Raw genomic sequence first — 26669 nt, forward strand, 5'->3', positions numbered from 1 at the left:
TCTTACCTGACAATGCCTTCTATTTTCATAGGATCAAAACAAACGGGTACTTTTAGTATTAGTATACCCAGTTATGCCTCTAAGTTGGTATATTTACATACATAAAATCACGCCTTTTTCCTGGAGGGGTAGGCAAAGACTACAACTTTCCACTTGCTACGGTCTCTGCATACTTCTTTCGCTTCATCTTTCAATTCAACTCTCTGTTTATGCAAGCCCGGCGGTTTCGGGTACTCTTGACCTGACCTTTTACTAGAACGTCCTTAATTTGATTAAGGAACGTCACACATCTTTAATATCTATAAGGTTTTTACGAGTAATGCTGCGCAATAACATGAAGTAAAATGAAGTTTTAATCATATAGCATATTAACGTATCAATACCTAACAATAATGGAATAAGTAATGACACTCTGGAAATTAACACTTTAAGTATGAAATAATAAAAAAGATGGCATTCATAGCATAAGCATGTTTATATACATATAGTTAATTGCTCATTTTATCAGTAGCACAATATGTGGAAGTATACTCTTTATGGGCACAAACAAACGAAGATTCTGCTTTTTGAAATTATTCATTGAAAAGTTTGAAAAAGAAGCCTTCCTTTGAGTGAAAATAACAGCAGGAAAAATGCTTCTCTTCCTAATTAAGAATTTTATTTGAGAAAATTAATTAAAAAGAGAAGCTTTACCAAGATATACAATTATTGTACATTTAGAAATACGATACTTGTTTTTAAAAAATGGTTGAATTTTTAAAAAACTAGCAACACTATAAAATAGAATATTATGTGTACTTTATTCCTTTGTATTTCATTTCACTCTTGAATACTTAATTACGATTAATATAATAAGAAAAGAAACATATTTTGGAGACAAACTTGTTGATTATTTTTTTATTTTTCAAATACATATATATGTACATACAAACATACATATCGTCACGTCTATATCCCTTGCGGGGTAGACAGAGCCAACAATCTTGAAAAGACTGAATGGCCACGTTCAGCTATTTGGCTTAATGATAGAATTGAGATTCAAATAGTGACAGGTTGCTAGCCCATCGCCAAATTTTTCTAATACATTTTCCCTAATTATTTGAATTCATAAAATTATAACATGATTTATAAAACACAGTTCCTTACTTAGTACTTTTGAATAGTAAAATTTTCTAACAAACTTTGCAACAGGTCCATAAACTTTTCTTGCAGTAAATCTGAACTGTTTGTATCTGACTGACTTTTTTGTTTGTCAGACAGGCGTGCGGTTTCATTAGCTGACGTCGTGTTCAAACAAATTGAGCGAAACTCCGCAACTTTTTCATTTGCCGACTCAACGCTAACACATCTGTATGGGCCGCAATCTTCATAAATCTCAACCAGTAAGACCTTTTGTCTTTGTCTCATTCTTTCAGGGTTTAGGCAAATTCAGATCCGCCACAAATTGCCCTTCTACGGCGTTGTATCTTTTCCAAGGGACCCCGCATTCTCTTTGTAAATAAAGGTGGGAAAACTGAGGAACGTATGTAAATAGGGTTATGTGTGCCTTGAATAAGTAACTCTGTACACAATAACAACGTGACGTTTCTTCCCTTTTTGTATTATGAAGTGCAGGCATCGCTGGAGTGTTTTGTGAATATGGGCAGTGAACTCTTGTTTCCTCCTAAAAGGTTTAGAGCATTAACGTTTTAGCGTTCTTTTGAAAACGTGTTCTATATTTTTTTTATAAATGTTTACACATTAATCTTACATTAAATTGAGTTGTTGATGACATAAATTGTAAGGCATAAAATTTAGTGCCAGTCGTTTACAAATGGTTTAAAAGGTACAGCAAAAAATGTTTGATAAATCATATGTTACAAAATTAGAATTTGACTTAATTTGTTTTTTGATAAGAAATGTCGATCTATAAACAATTATTTTTGAAAATTGAATTAATGCATTATCTTATTTCAAAAGAACTACATTATACACATACAACATCTATTATCTCACTAAGGTGATTCACAAAAGGCGATCTTATCACGGCGAAATTGTGTAGGTACAGTTTAGTAGAAAAGCTGTCGAAAGTATCAAACTGTATCAAGAGATTCATTAATAATGCGGCTTCCTGCCGAATCGTCCATAAAAGAGTTCTCGTAATGTTGCCATTAGACTAAATTGTTATCCGCCACGAGGCTCACGGCGCACGGTTTTTTAATTAAAACGGGCTATTTGGCACTGACTTAACCCAACTTTTACAATTATGTTTTCGTCGCCGTCGCAAACTAGCAGGGAATTTTTAAAGACGAAATCTTAAAGCAGACTTTTTAACTTTAGATTTTGACGACTTTGTTATTAGTTTAACATAGCATACTAAATTAATGAGTGAACATTAAGCCTCTTATGATTTGTTGCATTAGTATGGCATTTGCGTAAATGTCTCGAATCCTAATTCGAAGAAAATTAAAAACATATGTACGACAAATTTGTTCTGGTCCACAGGTTATATATTAATCTAGGAAGTACAAATAAGAAATAATGATATTACTTCGCTGTACTATTCAGATGGAAAAAAATCTGCAATAAATAACTTCGAACCCATAAAGTGAAAAACATGTAAATATTTTTGTATTATATTTTCTCTACAGTATCATAAAATGTTCCTCATTTCAAAAAACAACAAACGGAGATAGACAATACCAATTCTAGCATCCTAACTTAAAGAGCAAGCTATATGGCCAAGGAAATTGCAAGTCAACCTACGACTCGACCCTAGAACACAAATAAAAGAGACTAACAGATATTTATGACGCTAGTACAAAGTGATAATACATGCATCTGTGCGAAACACTCTTATATTTGAAATAGATTATTGTTGACGGCCTCTGTGGCGCAGCGGTAGTGAGCTTGTCTGTGACACCCGAGACACGGGTTCAAATCTTCGAGTCTAACTCAATTTATGTAATCTGTATAGTTTATGTTTATATTTTTGATTGATACTTTGAAACGATGAAGAAGGGAAGAATTATTGCAGATCACTTCAACAAAATTCCAAGAAATGTAATGGATAAAAACCAAAATCCACTGAAATTGTCATAACATTAGTTCAGGAAGGCTTTTCCATAGCTATGCCCTGAGAATAAAATTTTCATTTATCTGTTAGTCATCCGGGTGCCGTGTGGTTCCCGGTACTTCAGAATAGGACCACTCCAGATCTTTTTCATGAATGTCGTAAAAGGCGAATAAGGAAAAGGATATAGTATTCGAATTTTGGTGATCCTCTAGCCACGTTCTAAGGCCACGTTCATCTGGCTAAACGCGGCCTTTCAGTCTTCGAGACTGTGGGCTCTGTCTACCCCGTTTGGGATAAAGACGTGACTATATGTATATAAATATGTATATTGTTAATCATCAGAAAATATGAAATTTATTCAAGGGGCACAACTTTAGCTTCTGCAACTTCTCGACGTATCTTAATAAATTATTACGTAACTATAGCCGTTAAGTAATAATTTATTAAGATTCTGTTAACACGGTTAGTTTCTGTTTGCACAATATTTGTACGCAACATCTTGTGCGCTGACCGGACGATTTATTGAGCAGCGCATGCACCGGACATACTTCCCCATTCCGAATCGACGAAACTGGGAAATGGAAAACTTCTTTGTAACCTACCATTCTATTCTACTTCGATATAACGTTCCCTTAGTTGCACATAACTGTTGTGGCTTTGATATAAAAAAGTAAATAGATAATGGAGATATTAAAAAAAGTTTTTCCTCTTTTGAAAATTCTTTCTCAGGCACAAATTCAAATTAAATTTTTTTTAATCATTTTAATGGGACATTTCGACATCACTTAAATTATCATGTCATATCTTTCAGTTTCGCAACGTTGGTTGACCACAAATAAATAAGTTAGTATTCAAACTAATATACATAACTTCGAAAGTAGTTATTGGTACATGGCAGATGTGAAATTTGAACCACCACAAGCAATCTCAAACCTTAGTGGTTTCGCTATACTAAGTTAATACCTACTCAATGTTTTGTAAGATCTTTCATACAATAATAAAAAAAAAAAAAAAAAAAAATTTAAACCGGAGAAATTTACCGATTCGACCACCGACACGCGTAAGCAGAAAATCAATTTTTTAGTGATATTGAAGCCTAGAATATCTAAATGTGTAGTAATATGATATGTACGTGTAATAATCAAGGATCTATTTGATAAACTGAACATAAATTTCGTTCGAAACACGTTGAAACTAAAAAAAAACTCTTATTCTACTATGCCTTAAGGTCTGAATGTTACAAATTTCATGCTAGCGTCGATAAACTTTCCTCTCAGTGTTCAGTAATAAATAATAATACTTAAACATTGAGCACGATCGATACATAATATTTTAAAGTAGTTGTTTGTACCGTACAACTTCTAATAAGTACATGAAGCGGACGCCGCTTACCTATTCTATGTTAAAGTTAAATTTATTGCTTATAACTTCGTCTGCGGTGATGTTTTTCTCGACTATCGTAGAATATTTACATTTTCCCCCTTTTTATTAAGAAACAACAAATCATTACCGGTCAAAAGTTTCGTAGTTATGATTTCAGACGAAAACAGCCCTTTATTAGATGTAATACATTGGGAAACAACCAAAATGTAAACAATTGAATATTCAGAGCCGTAACTCAGGAAAGTTTTTGATAAGGAATTATGGTAATAATTTTAAATTGACCTAATCCATATTGCGGGCCGTGATTTGCGCAACAAACTCTTCACGGTGGCGGTTAGACGTCGCAACTCCATCACAAATTTTATAATTAATTTAGGCCCTCTTTACAAAGTTTCAAGAGATTGTAAAACTTTATTGCCTTATGCGAAGATTTGATAAATATTTTTTAACATTGTTCTTTGAAATAAATGTTTTCTTGTAAATTAATCTTGTTTATTTCATAACATGAAGAGCACAAATGGTGAATGAATTGTCTCGAACACTTTCATACATATTTTAGTAAATATTTATTACTTACATCAATTGTTCCATTCCACCAATGACTGTTCAGTAAATGCTGTTTTTGGCAAACAAATATGATATTTTTATGTTACTTGCTCATATAGTCGTTATAAGATCTAACAAAATCATCCACAATAATGTTTTGAAAATGCAATCAATGCATGCAATGCATCTTTTTGATAAGTTGAAGTAAAACCTTCACTCTTATTTTACTAGAGAGCAACCGGATAAAGTATTCAGATCTTTAATCTGCGAAGTAGACACCTATGAGCGTGGAGGAAAGGCTTGTCATCCGTCATGACACCACAATTTTTCAACGACTTTCAGCCTTTTGTTTTAAAGCAGTATCTAATACAATGCGAAGTAGTTAGTCAGGAACAATTTCTGCCTGATCTTTATAAATCTGTAAGCAGTGAAGTCATGTCTTTATTGGATCACAATCAATCGAAGAAAGATCAGAGAGAAATGGTAAAGCTAGAAAATGGATCCTAATTGCTCAAAACAGGGATTACAAGTGAAGGAAGTTAAAGAAGGCCTACACTGACCAAGGATAGAAAGCGATGGTAGAAAGCGGCTCCTGCTTTAATATAACATTAAATTGTATTTTTTAACTGAATCTACTTTAAAGAGTTCGTGTCTTCACGAAGCGTTATCTGTGCTCGTGATTAGAGCAAAGGGGAATCCGGAATGAGCAGTACAATGTCTATAAATCTGCTCCGAATCTTGAGCCTAATGTATAATGCATTATTGAACTATCGGCCTCCTTTGGCAAGGCTGGTCCATTAGCAATTCATGGATTAAGTAGCAACTCATGTCCAAGGCAATTATCTTGTATTATTCAAACACGTCGTAAACAAAGCGTTTGTCTCTTATAAGTGCTTCAATTGAGTTAATTAATTCCTTCAGAAAGTTGATATTATCTTCGGCCACTTTAAAGTTTAAATTAAGATAAGAAAAAGAAAAGGTAATTACCGTGTTTACATATAATCGCGGTGTTGGTATAATTGTTGTTAATGTTATTGGCTTTATTGATTTATTATTAGCCGAGTGATATATGATATAGCGTTGGTAAATAAATTTGATAAGGACAGTATCTGTATGTGCAAAAAAAAGTGTATATTTATTGTGAAAATAAAAATGAGTCGTTCTCACTCTTGCGAAGATGCGTTGTTGAGTGTTCTCTAGGGAGATTGGTTATTCACTAAATGTTTATAATGTACGTAATTGTATTGAAATTGGAACATAGTCATGGCCGTGGTAGATTATGAATTAGTACACCTAAAAACGGGCGTATAACCGGATACCTTACCCATTCGGCCTTTTAGCGTGATTTCTATTACTGTAATGAAACAACAAAATATTGCGAAAGGCCTATTAATTATAACGAGCAAAGATATAAACAGTGTGAATATTAACACGCAGGTTTATTCATTAAACCCGCAGCTGGAAAGGGTCACGCGTCCTATATTATTTTGTGGAAATAATATTGCGAAGTTTTAATTGAAACTGCGAGTGTAATCTATGGCTGGCAGAAACCGGTTTAATTATGTTATTGTACTTATAGAAATGTAGAACAATAATGTTTGAAATGTTGTGAAATAGACACGGATAGTTTAGGGTTTTGTGGCCAAAAATATCAATCACCCTTTAGTTATTATTACTGTGATTAATAGCACAGGTAAAAGCTATTATGATAAATATACCAAATTTTACGTCTATATAAATTTATAAATACCTTTTTCACGTCTCTTTCTCAGAGGGGTAGGTAGGTAGAGACTAAATCTTGCCACTTGCCACCATCCCTGCACACTTCTTTTGTTTCTTTCACATTCATCAACATTTTCATGTCAACCCGTCGGTTTAGTGTTCTCGTGGCAAAACCTTTCACCAGGACGTCCCCAACCAAGGTACATACGTCTTGTCATTGTCAACGTAACTCAAATATCAATTCAATGTGCCTTTGGTACAAGACGAGAGAAGAAATTAAATATTTCTGACTTAATTTAGGAACTCTGTGATTGTTCCATTCTAGAGTGTGAATATCATCGCGCGTATATTTCAGTTTCTGAGAAACGTCACATAGAATTTGTTATTAATTAACGTTTATTCGAATTATTCGACAGGAAATAATTCAGTTGCGTTAATTAGAAGTATCACCAAGGGAACGACCTTGCACGTATAATAAATATTATTGCTAAGAAAGGCATAAACGTAGCAATAAGGGTGACACAAAACAAATATAGGGATCTCGTAAAATTTACAACACCTCGAATCAAACTGACGAGGAAAGAGTAAATTTTAATATAAGAGGATTTCTTCAAGTGAAAATACACGTTTTTGTCCCTTGCGAGGTACACAAAGCCTCAATAGTCACAAGGCTCAAAGCCACCACGTTTGGTTAGGTGAGAAACTGGTATAATTGAGGTACGATATAGTCACTGGTTGTAAAATTAAGTCATCTGCATTAAAAGAGACGCAGCTGTCATATGCTGTTTTTCTTGCTGATTTTAAACCAGTAAAATTTTAGCTTTACGTTAAGATTAATAATGTTAAGTTCTGAAAGAAAAAGAGATTAATTTTTTCTTGAGCCAAGTATTTTATTTAGATTATTATAGTTCTACACCCAGTTACTTAAGATCAAAAGGACAGCGACTTACATAAAATAAAAATGTTAATTCATTAGAATTTCAAAACGATTTGTGACTTCTGCTTAAGAAAAGGTTTATTTGGGTTCAATGTCAAAGCCTGCGATCAAAGGGAATCACTTTGTTTCTCGAAATAAATAAGTGCGCTGTCAAACAAGCTTATTTACTCGACTTCAAAGAGTTTCAATGCATCAACTAAATAGCCTTAAAATCTTGTTTCTGCTGGTTGTAAAAACAGGCCTCTGTTACAAAAAGCCATTTTTCCAGAGGTTAATTTGCGGAATGAATCACTTTCATTTGCAGGCGAAGTTTGCCGCTGTTTTTGCGCACGGACCGCTACCAACCGAAACCCTTAAGGTCGGGGCCTGTCACTAAGAAATGAATTATGGTTAGTATTTACCGGAAGATGACATTTCTTGAATCGGCCCATTAATTCCTAATGGAGCGACGGGGTAACATTTCATCTGTTTGGCTGCAGACCAGGCCTCGCCACAGAGCTATTTTCAGGAGCGTATCCGAAAATTTATAACTCCGAGTTAGTTCTAAATCGTTGGATTTCAGCAAAATAAGTGGAATTTATTGTGTACGGTCTATTTGTTTGCGCACGATATACATTTTTTAAATGAAACTTTGTCGTTCTGAACTTTTTGGGGCAACGACATTGCAATGCAGGAGCGATGCTCAATGCAATCAAAAGTTAGATGACGGGGTTGGGACCGAAACATGTTCATGGTTATATTAAACTTTAAAATTAACATTTGATGTAGCTGAGCAACATTTAAACGATTCTTTTTGTTGAAGGTTTCATAAAGTTTTCTCGTATTTAGAATTTAGTCAAAGAATAAATTCTATCATTTATACATATGTATGTACCTACGTAGAAGGAAAAGGTGCTGGATTATATTTAAATACTCTTTAACTTACTACCACTACTAAAATAAATATATTGATTGATTACGTTCATACAACTCTTAAAAAAATTGTTGTACTCAATTTAGGAATTTAGAAAAAAATTGCTGGCTATCAACTTTAAAAATATTCTCGTTAAGATTTTGCATTAAAACCTTAGTGCTTTTAATGTAAAATGTTGGTCAAATTATGAATCTGTGGCATCGCAAGTTGTTGAAATTACAATTTATAATATTAGTATGGAGGAGGAGGAGATTTCTAAAGTAAAAGTCATGTTTTACAACGCACTATTCGTCTATATCATCTAAAGTTAGCAAATAAGTAAATTCGTCGGCCAAACGTCTCCATCTCTCAACTTCAGCTAGCCAACCGTTGTCGCATAAACATGGCTAGATAATACACCAATTTGTTTGTTGTTTACCAACAAATTTGATTCGGAATATATTTGCTTATCTTTGTTTCAATGAAGTTATGATACATAAATAATACTTTCAGCAATTTCGAGGTCTGTTGCAGTAACGTTAAACAAAATTATGTTTTAAATAAGTTCTTTTGTGACTGAAAATACTTAGCGTAGGATGTTTAAATGTGCATGTTTGTTTCTTGGCCAGCCAGTCTGAGTAATAAGAGTTTAAGGATAAAAATACTTTATATATTTTTTATTTTGATCAAATTTGTGAATTTTCTTCCTTACGAAGCCACAGATCAATATTTATCAATGAATTTTAATTACACTGTCACATTTCAAAATTTCTTTAATAATTTAAGTAGTATTGGAACAATAATACTACTTAATTCAATGGGCACACGATATAATTAACTGAAACACAAAAAATAAAAAACTATTCTAACTTAAATAGTAATCTCTTCGTAGTGAGTCGTGACCCGTTCAATACACCCAATTCAACTTTCATATACAAGAATATTTGTCGCATAGTACAACCAACACAATAGATTTTACATAATTTTCATAGAATTTGTAAATTACCATATCACAACACCTTATTAAATCAAAACATTAACTCGAAAATTCTGCTTTATTTCGAGTGAAATTCAAAATGAAGTTCTTTATCATAAGTTCATTAAGACGGTGTCGAGACGACGGCGACGGCTCGCTTCTCAGATACTAAACTTTGCAACTTAACAACGTAGCAAATGTTTTATTCTTTTTACACCAAACATCGCTGATAAAGCGAAGATTGGAGCTCAGAGTTTGCTGTTACCTCTTCTTATTATCCAGCCTTGATGCGAAGTTATTAGTCTTTGTATATAAGATGCACAGATTTGAATATTTCATTTCTTTCTTGTATACAGTTGCGCTCCCAAGCAGAATTATTATAATTTCGCTTGTCGACCTTCTTTCCTGAATGTCTTCATTAAAGTGATTTACGTGTATTCATATTCAAATTTATTTAAATTTTGAGTATATGATTAAATGAAAAATATATATAGTATAATGAGTTTTTTGTTAAGTTTACTGTGATTTGATGATGGTATGCATTAAACATAAAATAAATTTATCAAACGATTCGTTTGTTGATGAATTAAATTTGTGACGGCTATTTTGCTATAAATTAATATAGCAAAAATCGTATTTGAATATGAACAAAAGTTATTTTCCGTCACTTCACAAAATAAATACTATGAAATATATAATAGTAACTGGAAACTAAAACACTGGAAAGTCAGAATGGTTGATCATGTTTCTTCGCAGCAAATAGACCATACATCATAATTTCAGAATGACTCACTTCGGCACAAAGCTGCAGAAATGTTACATTTCTCCTAGTTTTGTACAAAAAATAAATAACTATCTTTCTCGGTAAGTGTTCATGTAAATACTAAAAAAGAACATAAAGAAACTGACCAGTTTAAAGCGTTAGTGGTATAGATTAACATTTCATTATTTGCGGATTCAATTCTCACATAACCGTTCAGCTTCCCATGCCTAGGTAGACATTCATACAATAGATTAATAAGAATATTATAATATTCTTACCCACTTAAGCCAACTCGATAACACTTATAAAATTTAGATGAATACATAAAAAACATTTAAAGAAAGTACACGAAGATTTTTTTACCATTCCAGCATCTGAACTGATATAAGACAAAGTTTCATGACAATTTTTGATAAAAACACATTTACTTTGTCTATCCTCGTCTTACATCGGGCTCGAGATTAAACTCTTTAATGGAACTTTTAATTTTAAATCAGACGAGGAATTACCGGGGATTAATGTCATTGTAAAAGTTTCACAAACATCTCGTAAGTCTCGCCGGGGGAAGTTTTGAAATTTTTCTGCAAGGTGCAATGAATCTAAGGGGTGAGCGTTATTAGAAAGTTCTTGAATCCGGATTATACTGGCTCTGCCAGGAATTTCTCGCCAAGAACGTTATGGCTTTTCGAACAAAAACTATGTTATATTCGTTTTACAGCCGGTAGTTGGGATAAAGTGTTGCCAAAGTAAAATGTTTTGGGTGGTATCTCAGTCCATGTTGGAAGGTTGATTCATGTTTTATATTTCAGTATTACACAATCGCCATACAGAAATTATGTAAGTACATGTTAATACAAAATTAATTGAAGAATAAAAAACTTTCACACAAATCGTTTTTATTTTACTCTGTTCACAAAATCTTGAAGAATCAGAGATAAGGTGAAATGAATAGGAGATTTTATAAAATATGAAGCAACCGAGTCACGAATAATGGAATAATTGTCAACTCGTCAAAACATAATGCACCGCATAGACGCTCCATTGTGCAACGTAAAATACCATGCATCATTGTGAAAAATGATCGCTTGCCTTCGTCGACGGTGTAAAACAACGAGAGTACAGAAATGCCTGCTCTATACTCCATACTAATATAATATTATGAAGATTTGTATTTTTGTTTGTATTGAATAAACTTAAATAGAACTTAATCGATTTTGATGATGTTTGATAAAGTGACAGAGTATGGGTTACTTTTCCTGTGATTTCCTACAGGAGCAAAGCCTCGTGCAAACGATAGTCATTATATAAACGATGAAAACGCGAGAGAGCTGCAAATCATAAATTTAAGATACGTTGAGCTCAGTAATCGAAAATATCAGATATTCTATGAATATAATAAATTTACGTTTTGAGTACAAGAGAAATGTATTCTTGTACTCAAAACAAGTTTTGTCTAACCTACTTTAATGTATTAACTTAACTTGGTAAAAAAAAAAATATTTTTTTCTTACCAAGTTAAACTTAAACTTCTGTACCAATTTAGTTGAAATTTGGCAAAGACATAAATTTGATCCGGCAGAACATAGGAAGTGAAGACTACGCGGACGAAGACGCATGAAAAACCTAGTAGTATTTAAGCGCCTAAGTGGTTTGCAAGACATGTTACTTCTAAAATTACTTTAAATTTACTATCCACCGACAGATTTTTTATTCGTATTGATAAAAAAATAAAGTAAAATAGGGATGTACCTCTGGACTTTACATCGTATTTTATCTCTATGTAGTACATATCATTTTCAGGCAGATCAGGCATGTAGCATGTTCTTAACCCTCCCGAAATGAAGCGGGATGATAGGTAGTTACTTCTGCACAAACACTTTTTTGTGTCAGCGCTCACAGAAGGACGACGTCCAGACAAATAGTGGCTGTCTTGCAATCCACGGCACCATTTGAATACAGAGTAGATGCTTGATTCTTGTGTTCAGGCGCTTTGGGTCTGAATCGTGCTCGTAGAACGGATAGCCATCTTATTTGTTTGTCTAGTTAAGGCACAGAAAATAAAAATAGTCGTAACGTTAAGATTATTGTAAGGTTTCGAATTGTACTGGTTGCTATTAGATTATTTAACTGATGTAAATCAGGATAATACTTATTATCATATACATACATGTTATCACTAATCACGCCTTTTAGGGCTCACGGTCTTTTAAAAAAGTCATGAATACGTGTAGATACATAGCAGCTTACATCCATACATATAATAAAACTGTAACTCAACTTTGTCTGTACATTGAAGATATTTAAGAAAAAAAATTATAAGGGGTCTTTTTAGGGTCAAAAGAAGCCAAAAAAATTTTTTTTTAAATTTTTGTCTGTCTGTCTGTCCGTCTGTCTGTCTGTATGTTTGTACGCGCATCACGCAAAATCTACCGAACGGATCTGAACGAAATTCGGCACAGATATAGTTAGTAACCTAGATTAGAATATAGGCTACTTTTTATCCTGAAATTCTATCCCAAGGGGATGAAATAGGGGGTGCAAGTTTGTATGGAACTTCGTCATTTTTGATTTAAATCGATATAAAAAACTATAAATAATTATACATACATACATACATATGGTCACGTCTATATCCCTTGCGGGGTAGACAGAGCCAACAGTCTTAAAAAGGCTGAATGGCCACGTTCAGCTATTTGGCTTAATGATAGAATTGAGATTCAAATAGTGACAGGTTGCTAACCCAACGCCTAAAAAAGAATCCCAAGTTTGTAAGCCTATCCCTTAGTCGCCTTTTACGACATCCGTGGAAAAGAGCTGGAGTGGTCCTATTCTTTTTTGTGTTGGTGCCGGGAACCACACGGCACTATAAATAATTAATTCTTATATTTATTATAATGATTAAAAAAATAGCATTTTATTGATTTAATTCATTATGCTTTGTTTATTGATTTAGTTCCCGTGGTTTAGGTATTTATTTTTTGACCACCCGATACGAGATGGCGCCTCATGAGAATTTAAGAAATAACACGATTGTAGCCGCCGGCAAAATTTTTAATTAATTAAGTTTTAATTAAGTAATTTTAGTTCCGCCAGTACTTACTGTTTCACCACATCTTTAAGAATATTTTTTTTTTATGTATGAGAAGATTTTTTTATGTAGGTAGTTTGACGCACCCCGCATCGGCGACGGTTGCCATGTTCCTCAAGATTAGCAGGAATAACACACATATAGCAACGTCAGTACTTACCGTTTCACCATTGATTTAGTTCCCGTGGTTTAGATATTTATTTTTTGACCACCCGATACGAGATAGCGCCACATGAGAATTTAAGAAATAACGCGATTGTAGCCGCTGGCAATTTTTTTTATTAATTAAGTTTTAATTAAGTAATTTTAGTTTCGCCAGTACTTACTGTTTCACCACATCTTTAAGAAGATTTTTTTTATGTATGAGAAGATTTATTTATGTAGGTAGTTTGACGCACCCCGCATCGGCGACGGTTGCCATGTTCCTCAAGATTAGCAGGAATAACACACATATAGCAACGTCAGTACTTACCGTTTCACCATTGATTTAGTTCCCGTGGTTTAGATATTTATTTTTTGACCACCCGATACGAGATGGCGCCACTTGAGAATTTAAGAAATAACGCAATTGTAGCCGCTGGCAAATTTTTTAATTAATTAAAAATTCGTTTTTCATTGATTTAGTTTCCATGGTTAAGACATTTACTTATTTGGAGAAAATAACAGGGAATCGCATTATGGGTGGTACCACTGTATTATTTTGTGGTGATTTCCGCCAGACTCTACCCGTAATAAGCCGAGGTACTAGAGCTGATGAAGTAAGCGCATGTCTCAAACGATCCATACTCTGGCCTCAGGTTAGGAAATTAAGTCTAACACGTAATATGATAATTATATACCAATCCATAAATACAGTTTTAAATAGTACCGATACTACAACTTATCCGGTAGAGTTCCTTAATTCACTTTCGGCATCTGGACTGCCCGCGCATACAATTGCACTAAAAGTAGGCATTCCAATTATGTTGCTGCGCAACTTAACGCCGCCGAAACGTTGTAATGGGACTCGCCTTAAAGTGGTGTCGCTTCATAACAATATTATAGAAGCTAAAATTCTTACTGGTTGTGCAGCTGGTGAAATTGTTTTTATACCGCGCATTCCCCTCATTCCCAACAACTTTCCATTTCAATTTAAGCGTGTACAGTTTCCAGTGGCTATATGTTTCGCGATGACAATTAACAAATCGCAAAGTCTTGGAGCAGCCGGAGTCGACCTCAGGACGAATTGCTTCTCCCACGGACAGCTCTACGTCGCTTGCTCGCGGGTCACCAGCTGTGACAGTTTATTTGTGATGTCTCCAATGGGCAAGACAGCAAATGTTGTATACAAAGAGATACTTTAACTTTCCATTATTATACTTACCTTTTTTTGTCTTTAGAATTTATTCGTTTTTTAACAGCTGCGCCCCCGGGACTTTGCTTTTGTAGGAAAAATAAATTATGTTCTATTCCAGGCATTATTCTTCCCGTGTACGTAAGTTTCATCAAAATCTATCCAGTTGAATTTGCATGATTGAATAGCATCCTCAAATACGCACTCACGTAGGCACATCTATTTTTTGCATAATATTAGTTTATGTCAATGCAAGGCTCTTAATCTAAGCAATCTTTTTATGGAAGCGAAATTAACGCAGGCGAAGCCGCGGGCAAAAGCTAGTCAATAAATAAAATTACAAAAGCAAAAAGGTATTTAAGTACATTGATTTTTTTTTAATTCTTCATATGAAAAGATATGATTAAAATAAATTGCATTAATCCTTAATCGAATCGCATGTTCTTTATAATGAAAATAGTAATAAATGAAATAACTTACAAAAACAAAGAATAAGCTTAACCCATTTGTTGAATACCCATGAACTGAACAAAACAAATCATTGAAACAAATTACTTAAACTAATTACATAATGTAAAAGGGGAAATTAACACTGAAAATTTCCGAAAGTTTTCTTTATCCTTACCATAAATCTGATCCGGTAACATGATGGCAGATTAATGACCAAAATTTGTGAGAAAAACAAACAAACTTGCTTTATTAGCAGCTTCTATTTACGAAAACGATGATCAAATATAAAGTTCCGATCCCTAGGGATGAAACTTCGGGAAAATAGGCCATTGTAATTACCTACAAAACTAATCACAAAATCAATAACTTTTAACACAAATTGATTTATTTACCGAAAAGAAAGTCAAAGTAACACTTTGTAAAAAAAAAACAGTCCACATACATATATAAAATGACGCCTGGAGTGTTGTACAGAGACAACATCTTTTCACTTGCCACTTATAAAATTCTTTCTGTCCAAATTTTTGATTCAATTCAAATTATTTATTTCATTTCACTTTATACGTTTTAGATTAAATTATTTAACCACCGCGCGATAAACTATCGTTGTTTTGCTTTTTATTATGACGTGAAACGGGGCAGCGATGGTTATTCGCGCTATAAAAACGGCGTCGCGCGTGCCATACTACGGGGACTGGTAGCAATGTATAATGTCGTGTCTGCGAAATCTGAAATTAACTGTGAAAAAAAAGTAATGGGACCGAGCTAGAAGTTATTTATTAATTTCTCTATTGGAATAACTAAAATGATGTGAATGTGTGGTGAATGTGTTTTTGTTAGTTTAAAAAATATATCTTTAACAATGAAACCATAGGATTTCCAGTAGGTACTTTCTCTAAAATATCTGATTTCATGACGAAATCAACCGCTGCCTACATCTAAACATCGCAAATTGAATAAGCTTCGTGAATAAAATATGATTTCTAACAAAGAAGCTGTACAATTTCAAGTACTTTCCCTAAAAGAATTGTTCTGATTTCACCACGGAATCAACCGCAGGCAACACATAAAATATCGCATAAAAGCGGCAACGTGTGACGTATTTCGGTCACGTCCCCGCTGATCACAGAATTCAATTTGCAGCGCAAAATAATACAATTTTACTTCATCGAGCCGGGGTATCGATTTAACCAGAAAATTAGATTGTAACCTGCTTTAAATCAATTACGTATCTATGTTTCATGCGCTTTTGGCTTGTTCCCTACAGATTTTGGTGACTATTTAATTAAAACTATTTTATTATTTAAATTGTTATAAACGTGGCAATTAGATAAAAAAGTACTTTTCATGTCTTTGCGTGTTTCCTAGTTTCTATATAGGTATACCTTCTAAGAAATAATTTATCGGTTCAATGCTTATGCAATAAACGTTTAGGGACTTAGAATCTAAAAAACTTTTAAATAAATAACGTTTAAAATAGTTCACTCAGAGAAACTTATCGGAACATAACTTACAAAGCGATTAAGAAAATGAGCGAAGGAAACGCAGTTCACTCGGCAATCTAATTAAAGGCAAGACGTTCTCAGTTCCACGAAAATTATTACAGTAATTTTTCACTCAAAACTTCTTCGCTAAGTACAAGTTTGAGAGACATGATTCTAGAACTTGAACAAAGGCAGACGCCTGAATAAACAGTTATAAACAAAGATCTATCTTACATTCAATAAAATGTTTGGAGTCTATGACATCTGTGATGTTGTTTATTGTTTAGTACATTAACATACATACATACATAAAATCACGCCTCTTTCCCGGAGGGGTAGGCAGAGACTACCTCTTTCCACTTGCCACGATCTCTGCATACTTCTTTCGCTTCGTCCACATTCATAACTCTCTTCATACAAGCTCGGCGGTTTCGGGTACTTTTGACCTGACCCTTTACCAGGACGTCCTTAATTTGATCAAGATACGTTCGTCTAGGTCTTCCCACTCCGACCTTTCCCTCCACACTCTCCTTGTATATCTGCTTAGTCAACCTGCTTTCATTCATCCTCTCCACATGACCGAACCATCTTAACATACCCTTTTCTATTCCTGTAACTACATCTTCTTTCACATCACAACATTCCCTTATCACGCTGTTCCTTATCCTGTCACTCAATTTCACACCCATCATACTCCTTAACGCTCTCATTTCCACTGCATTTATTCTGCTTTCATGCTTCTTTTGCCATACCCAACTTTCACTCCCATACATTAATGTCGGGACCAACACGCCCCTGTGCACAGCCAGTCGAGCCTTTTTGGATAGTTTCTGACTGCTCATAAAGGCATGCAAAGCTCCATTCACCATGTTCCCCGCGTTCACTCTCCTTTCAATATCACCATCATACTTGCCATCTGATGTAAACTTTGATCCTAGATATACAAACTCTTTCACTTGCTCCACTTTTTCTCCTCCAATCAAAATATTACATGCTGTCATTTCTTTCTCCATTTCAAAAACCAGTGTTTTAGTTTTACTTACGTTCACTTTCATTCCTTTCTCTTTTAAAGCTTCATGCATACAGTTTACCATCTCCTGTAACTCCTCCGCTGATGACGCCAGTATAACCTGATCGTCGGCATAGAGCAGACATTTGACGAGTAACTCATTCATCCTTAATCCACTTTTAGACTCTTTCAAATCTGTCAAACAGCTATCCATAAATAGGTTGAACAGCCACGGTGACGCAACACATCCTTGCCTAACGCCTTTCTCAATCTTAAACCACTCAGTGTGCGCTCCGTTTATCCTGACACAAGCACTCGAATCCTCATATAAGGATTTCAGTGCTCGTATTAAGAGACTGCTCACCCCATGCATAGAAAGTGCTGACCACAATTCATTCCTCTCAACTCTGTCATAGGCCTTTTCCAGATCTACGAATGTGCAATAGACTTTTTGACTCTTGGCCAAAAACTTTTCGGCTATGCACCGCAAGGAAAAGACCTGATCAGTACATCCCATTCCCTTTCGAAATCCCGCTTGAGCATCCCATATTTTGTCATCAGTTTCATTCCTGACTCTATTAATCAATACCTTAGCATACAATTTGCCGACGACGCTAAGCAGGCTTATACCACGATAATTTTTGCAGTCCAGCTGCGACCCCTTTCCTTTGTAAAGTGGCACGATAACAGCCTTACACCAATCTTTTGGTACTCGGCCGCTTCTCCAACACAAATTGAAAAGGCAGTACAACTGACTAGCTACTACGCCTTTTCCTGCTTTAAGCATCTCGACCGACACTCTATCACACCCAGCAGCCTTTCCCGCTTTCATACTCTTAAGTGCTTCCACAATTTCGAACATTTCAATTTCGCCTTCCATCTCATTCTCTTTTTCTTCGCTATAGCAGAAATCTTTCTTATTTCCTTCCTTTTTTTCAAATAAACTTTCAAAATAGTCCTTCCATATCTTTAGTACACATTCTTCTCCTTTCACAACGCTACCATCCTGGCATCTGATCCTAGTCAGCTCTCTGGTTATAGTATTTCCTCGGGCTGACCTTACGGATTTCCAGAATACTTTCAGATTTGACTGAAAGTCTTCTGATAGCCTTTTATCAAAATCCTCTTTATACTCTTCTTTCTTTCTAATCACAGCTTTCTTAACCAAATCTTTCATTTTCTTATATTCCTTACGTGCTTCATTCACATCTTCATCTATAACCTCTTGCATTCTTAAGTTAGCTTTTGCTGCTAACAAATCCAGCCATGCTTTCTTCTTTAATCGCACAAGTTCTTGCACATCTTTACTCATCCACGCATTTTTGTGATTTTTTCCTTTCCTTCTTCTACTTACACCACACACTTCAACAGCTACTTTCACAATTCTTTCTTTAAGTTCCTTCCATCCATCTTCAATATCGCTCATTTCATATAAATCTTCAAATTCATCCTTCAGTCTATTAATATACTTCTTACCTACATCCATATCTTGCAAATTTTCCACTTTTACTCTTTCCAAAGCGCTGGTTTGCTCCCTTACCCTGTGCCGCCAGCGATTGAAGATACCCCTTATCCGGGATATCACCAGTAAATGGTCCGAGTCAATGCCAGCACCGCGATATGCACGGGTATCCAGCACTTTGTTCTTCAATCTTTCATCTACAATCACAAAGTCTATCATACTTTTTAAAATACCTTCCACTCTTGTGTAGGTGTGGATCTCTTTATGTTGAAACATTGAGTTCGACACAAAAAGATCCCACTCTAGACAAATTTCTAATACACTTCTTCCATTATCATTCACCTTTTCGTCACCAAACGCACCAAGCACCTTTTCATATCCATCACGCTTTACACCCACCCATCCATTAAAATCACCTAACATAATAATCTTCTCATTTGGCTTGGTAACTTTCAATACTTCTCTTACACTATTCCAGAACTCCTCGTTTTCGCTTTTTGCTGATGTTGTACCCCTCGAACCCACATCCCAAGGTGCATAAACACCTAGAACGAAGATCCGAGTGATTCCAACTTTCAGCCTAATCCATAGAAGACGAGGGCTGACACACTCATACTCATTCACGCACTCAGCCATTCGTGCAGAAAGAATTAGACCGACCCCTTGACAGCCTCGGCTGGTACTGGAAATTCCAGACCAATACGCCGTGTAAGGGCCGTGCTGCGTCGCGTCGCATCCTTTCCGCTTCGTTTCATTCACGCACAACACATCCAAACGTCTTTCATCCATCATCTGGCATACTTCCTCAATCTTATCCTTCATTCCTCCTCTTACATTCATCGTCGCAAAGCGGCTTTCAGCAGACCGCATACCGCTCCCGCCGGGAACGAGACGTGACGGGGTGCGGACACCATCGCCGCCATTTATATGCTTTTTAAGGTTCATAATGCGATTCCCACGAGACATTAATTTTAACTAAAAGTAACTTTTTTTGTACAATTTATAGATAAAGAATGACTACTTTATAGATAAAGAATAAAACTTTTGTTTCTTTTTTTCATAAAATAACTGGTAATTTTTTCTTTAAAAATTCATTATGGTAATAACTAAATTTATGTAGTATGTAGTCACTTTTTGGCTTCAACTATTATTCCAATTAAAGGGAAAATAAAATAGCAAGTTATCAGTAAGAAATATTGCAGTAAAAAGGAAACTTATGAACTGAGATTATAATGGTAAATGAAAAGTTTTCACATTTTTTTGTTTAACTGCGTGGGTTTAGGCTATTTACCAGAGGTGTATAAATTATTTCAGAATATAAATAAAAACTTTGAAAATGTGATATGGCTTAACGTTCTTTTTATATCTCCATGGGGACATGGCGTGCGCGTTTTGATAAAAACTTTTAACCGTCCTTTCCACACCATGTAGGATAAAAGTATTTCGGTCACACGATGTATTTTATGGCGCAAATTAAAAAAAGCTGTATTCCATTTAGCTAGTAATTAAATAATAAAATAACTTTCATGATGTATTAAGTAGACATTTTGTTAGATGTAGGTACTCATATGCATCTGAGGACGCAGCTTGGTAGTGATAATAAGGGAGAAAGAAACGAGTGCAAAAGTGTGTAAAATTTTTCATGGCATATGTTTAAAAAGTTACAATGGCCTTTTCCACTTGACTCTACGGCAGTTTTTTTTTATAAAGTCGTTCCCATGTGTTGCGCTTTTTATACATAGCTTAGTTTATTCAACGTAATATAATCGTCCATTACCTAATATTATTCTAAATTATTTTATAGCTTTACATAACACTAATTCTAGAAGATAAACATGTTTCGGGTCGACTAAATTAATTTGCATAGATTTGTCTATATAATTCAAACTAAACAAAAGTTTTTATTTTGAACCTAAGAGTAGATTTTATTAAAAAAAAAAATTCACAACAAAATTTAAAATCTAGTCGCACCCCGGGCTCCTCCCTAAACAGGTGACCTACCAACCCCTTCGACGGAAAGGCGTGATTTTATGTATGTATTTCACTGCCTGCGACATTAATTACTTAAAAGGATTAATTAACTCACATTAATTAGGCGGCTGTTTGATAGGAGGAGGATGTCAGTTATTAAATTTGCCAATATTGAACGGGTCGGACGCGCGGCATTCAAGTGCTGAGCATATTTGTTTAATTTTTATTATGTGCCTAATTTAAATAGCAGACATTTGATTTAATTTGCAATCATATTCCTGGTGTTGGAGTCTCTGGGTCTCTTTGGAGAGGAGCTCGGCGACTAGGTTATATATTTTGGTATACTTACAGATAACCTGAAAAAGATTACATTAACGTCTTTTTGAGCTTAAAGGGAATCATCATTTGTACTCATATAAATATAAATCGAAATAAATAAAAGGCTAATAATATTTCAACTTCAACGTTCGTACCTGGCAAGACTATTTATGTACTTATTAAGTTTTCTTTAGTGCACATAACGTACATATATTTTATTTACAGTGCTTGCGCTGTTCAAGTCATCAAAAAAGGACTGATATCAATAACTACCTCAATCAATATATGTTATACATACACACCATCACGCCTGTCTCCCATTGGGGCAGACAGAGACTATGGAATTCCACTTGCTACGATCCTAACTTATGATTTTTACTTAATTTCAGTTTATATTTAATGATATAATATATTGATCCATTAATCAGTTGGCATTAGACAATAATCAAAAGCTCATTACATACATCAGACAAGTAGCTTTACTATAGTTGATTTATATGTCATATGATTCATAGCGACGTATGTAATTTGTGATTTAGATATCATTGAAATTTATGTTAGGATAAAATTTATTCGAAAACAATTCATCTATGAATTCATACATAATGTGCGTGCTTTCATTACAATATAACAACAAATCAATTTTTTGCAGAACTCCAAAAAGTTTTTAATTTAAAGTATTTAATGATAAGCTGCTTTTAATCTAATTTCAGGCTTTCGGGGTGAGACAGACCCAAACGTTTCGCATTTAGGTATGTTTACTCAGTAAGATATAAAGACGTTAGCATATGTGCGTATAAACAGACGTACTACATAACATACGTATAAAATTAAAGAAACTGAGAAAAATTTCAGCAACATCTCATTAAATATTTAAAATCACACAGAAGAAGAACAAAAGTAAGTTTACTTAGACATTTAAATTTCAGAAGCGTTTTGTTTTAGCCCCGAGGTTAGTTATAAATTCATAACCATCGTGCAGCACTGCTTTCATTATGAATTTATAATTATTTAACTTTTAATGATGAATGATATGTATAAACGAACTTTTGTTTGTGTAAAATTGAAATTGAAGTAAGTATTGTAATAGAGCTGATGTGATTTTTGATTTATGTTCATACTAGTATTTGTTTGTCGGCCTTTTGAAATTTGTAATACATATCTATGTAACATCACAATTCAAATTAAATATTTTATTACTAAAGAAGTACTAAGAACGAAATTGTTATCCTTATTTTGAACAAATGTATATCTATTTACATGAAATATTATTAAACAACCAAATACAAACTCTTTATATATTTTTCCTCTAGTATGAAAATCAGTCACTCTGAAGAGTAGGCACATGGGAGACTACGTAGGACTTAAACCTGATTACGAGTACCATACCGGTGCGAGGCGGATATCTTAACTAATCATCTATCAATCATCTTTCAGGAAAATTTGAATGTATGTAGGTATTATTTCAATATCAAGTTGGTTCTTGTCATTTAATTCAATAACGCGTATCTGCGCCGCGTGTGTAACTTTTAATTAAATTCAAGAGGATTAAAATTAAACTTCTCTGTGATAATCCATTTAACAACATAAAATTTATTTTGGTATTCTCGTTTAATACGAAATTAATTGCAAAATCATGTTTCGTGTTAAAATTTAAGCGGTCTACCTGTGTTATATTATTGTATAGAAATTTCTTCTGAGAATGTTTGCTTCTTAACCATGCATTTAAGTATGATAGAGCAACCACCAGCATGAATATATTTTTTTTAATTTATACTTATAAATAAATAAATATATACGGGACAATTTTTCTTTATTTTCCTAATAATTTAATTTGCTTACATAAATGAGTTATAAGAGAAAGGTTACTTAATACTGCATCCAGAATAAAAAAAAAAGACTTATAAAAATAATAATAACATCTCGCAACGGTTTGTTACCTAACGATGTCATCCAAAAAGTTAGATACAGAAAGAAACACAAATTATGCCTCACACTGAACAAATTTAAACTATCATCTTTCGTGTTAAGGTTTATTTCAGAGTGTTGAATATGATGCTCTTGTTTACGTGTATAAAGTCCAAAAAGTTCCCCAACGCTTCGTTAAACTAGATGCCTGGGATTACTCGTTCCGGGACGCCGTTCCGATTGCGGGAACAATATCATCTTTGTATAGCCGTGGAGGGTTTAAGTTATTGCTCGAATATTGTGTAGTCTTCAGTGTTAGTAAAATTCTCTTTAAAGGTTAGGTTTATGTTTTTGAATTTTTTATTAATAATGACTGTAAAAAGTTACAATACATTGTAACTTAATGTACCTAATCTTAAAAATTATAACCACAATTAAAATAAATTAGAAGTGGTTTGATAATGATGAGACGTGAAATATCTATCTACATTTTTGATGGGTGTATTACTATAGAAAAGGCCAATATTATGATAGCCAAATGTGTGAGTTCTGGAGAGTATATGAAAAATTAAAAAAAAACTTACTTGTTTTTACTTTTATTATCAAAATTCTATTGGTTAGCACAGCGAGCCTATTTTATTCTTAAAACCAAGTCATTTTCAATCTCCATAGAGTTGTTTCACCCGTAATTTTACTCAAACATAACGCCAAACAAAAGGCGAAATAAAATTACGAAAAGCCTGTCCTTAGTCAAAAGGCCAACAAATTTGTTTCCCAACAGAACAACAGCGTCCGGAGTTACCAACTAAGGTCGTTCAATTTAAAATTTCCCTGCATTTGATGAATACTCAGCAGTGCATAAAATAGTGTTCCTAAATCCCGTGGGGGAAGATAGCCGGGGCTAATCCCTTTGCTCTAAGTAAAATATTCGAGCGCGCGAGGAATTGACATTTTTGTACACGATGCGTGGTTGCTTAAGTGAATTTTTTAGGTTAGTAACGAAATAAATAAAAATATTTGATTAATTTGTCAGCTGTTTGTTTGCTTTTCACACTGTTTTTATTTAAGTCTGAATATATAAAAAAAGAAAGTGACTGATTGACTTATGGGATGTGCGTTAACCCAAACCACTGGGTCTAAAGACTTGAAATTTGGCGTGTAGTTTCTTATGTTCTCAGGTTCTTTAGGTATATAGTCAAGGGTGCACTAAGAGAGTAATTACCCGAAATACATACATACATATCCTTCGGGGTGTAGACAACAACAATCTTGAAAAATCTGATAAGCCACGTTCGGCTTAATGATAGAATTGAGATTCAAATAGTGACGCTGGTTGCTAGCCCATCGCCTAAAAGATGAATATCAAGTTTAAAAGCCTAAACTTTAGTTACCTTTTAAGACACTAGTACATAAATAAAATTCGGCAGATTAATAATAATTGTGCCGTGTGGTTCCCGGCACCAATAAAAAAAAAGAATAGGACCACTCCATCTCGTTCCCATGGATGTCGTAAAAGGCGACTAAGGGATAGGCTTATAAACTTGAGATTATCCTTTTAGGCGATGGGCTAGCAACCTGTCACTATTTGTATCTCAATTCCATCATAAAGCCAAACAACTGAACGTGGCCTATCAGCCTTTTCAAGACTGTTGGCTCTGTCTACCCCGCAAGGGATATAGACGTGACCATATGTATGTATGTAATAATAATTAAACTTTTATTTAGATTACAATTACACATAATATGTTTCCTTAGATGTCTTGTTATCTATTTGATATCCCCGATCGCACTCAACTATGTTGGGTTCTGGGGTTACCCCTACCATCTAATTTCTACTATTATTATGTTCCAAGATCGTAACTCCCAGCACAATGGAGTGCTAAACTTTTGTTCAAACGATGTTTTCATTGTGTCCTCTTTGGATTAATACGTGAACTTCGCAAAGGGTTATCTAAGTTTGGGAACCACGTTTCTATTAATTACCCAAGTTCAAACTCGATCGATAATAATTAATTAAGAACTTCAGTTTGACACTGCGACGGATGTTTAACTCGATTTCTACCTACTCATTATACCCTTTTTGTATTCAAATTAAATTTATTCACAATGTTGTTAATTGTTAAATAAAGTTTGGGGTCTTATCTGCATACTTGGGCTATTTAGTTTATAGATGTCTTGGTATCTAAATTCCACATTTCGAAGGGTTGGTTATAATATGACTTGTATAAATATAACTTATTAGCGACGAGTTAATCGAGATGACTAATCACCTTTGTAATATTTGTCTGTATAAAGACTTGCTACTAATTCATTATTTTACTAGATATAAGAATTTAGTTACTGTGCCGTGTGGTCTACAGTACTAAACATAAAAAGAATAGGATCAGTCCATCTCTTTCCCATGGTTGTCGTAAAATGGGAATAAAGGATAGGCTCTTTCTTTTTCTAGGCGATGGGATAGCAACCTGTAACTACTTGAATCATAATTCTATCATAAAGCCAAACAGCTGCAAGTTGCCTTTCAGTCTCTTCAAGACTGTTGGCTCTGTCTTCCCCGTAAGGAATACAGACGTGACTATATATATGAACGTCTTAAATAAAGATTATTATTATTAACTAGCTTTTGCCCGCGGCTTCGCCTGCGTTAATTTCGCTTCCATAAAAAGATTGCTTAGATTAAGAGCCTTGCATTGACATAAACTAATATTATGCAAAAAATAGATGTGCCTACGTGAGTGCGTATTTGAGGATGCTATTCAATCATGCAAATTCAACTGGATAGATTTTGATGAAACTTACGTACACGGGAAGAATAATGCCTGGAATAGAACATAATTTATTTTTCCTACAAAAGCAAAGTCCCGGGGGCGCAGCTGTTAAAAAACGAATAAATTCTAAAGACAAAAAAAGGTAAGTATAATAATGGAAAGTTAAAGTATCTCTTTGTATACAACATTTGCTGTCTTGCCCATTGGAGACATCACAAATAAACTGTCACAGCTGGTGACCCGCGAGCAAGCGACGTAGAGCTGTCCGTGGGAGAAGCAATTCGTCCTGAGGTCGACTCCGGCTGCTCCAAGACTTTGCGATTTGTTAATTGTCATCGCGAAACATATAGCCACTGGAAACTGTACACGCTTAAATTGAAATGGAAAGTTGTTGGGAATGAGGGGAATGCGCGGTATAAAAACAATTTCACCAGCTGCACAACCAGTAAGAATTTTAGCTTCTATAATATTGTTATGAAGCGACACCACTTTAAGGCGAGTCCCATTACAACGTTTCGGCGGCGTTAAGTTGCGCAGCAACATAATTGGAATGCCTACTTTTAGTGCAATTGTATGCGCGGGCAGTCCAGATGCCGAAAGTGAA

The 26669-nt window shown here is 34.4% G+C and overlaps 1 protein-coding gene across 1 annotated transcript in view; it reads left to right on the forward strand.

Annotated features, from left to right (window-relative positions):
- Window positions 1-26669, forward strand: part of LOC106136364 (protein toll) — a 110045-nt gene that overhangs the window by 40989 nt on the left and 42387 nt on the right. The window contains exon 2 of the mRNA XM_060946073.1: window positions 1257-1382. The gene's annotated coding sequence lies outside the window, so the exon portion shown is untranslated. The remainder of the gene's footprint in view (window positions 1-1256; window positions 1383-26669) is intronic.

The sequence above is a fragment of the Amyelois transitella genome, chromosome 10, assembly GCF_032362555.1.
Source record: "Amyelois transitella isolate CPQ chromosome 10, ilAmyTran1.1, whole genome shotgun sequence".
NCBI lineage: Eukaryota > Metazoa > Arthropoda > Insecta > Lepidoptera > Pyralidae > Amyelois > Amyelois transitella.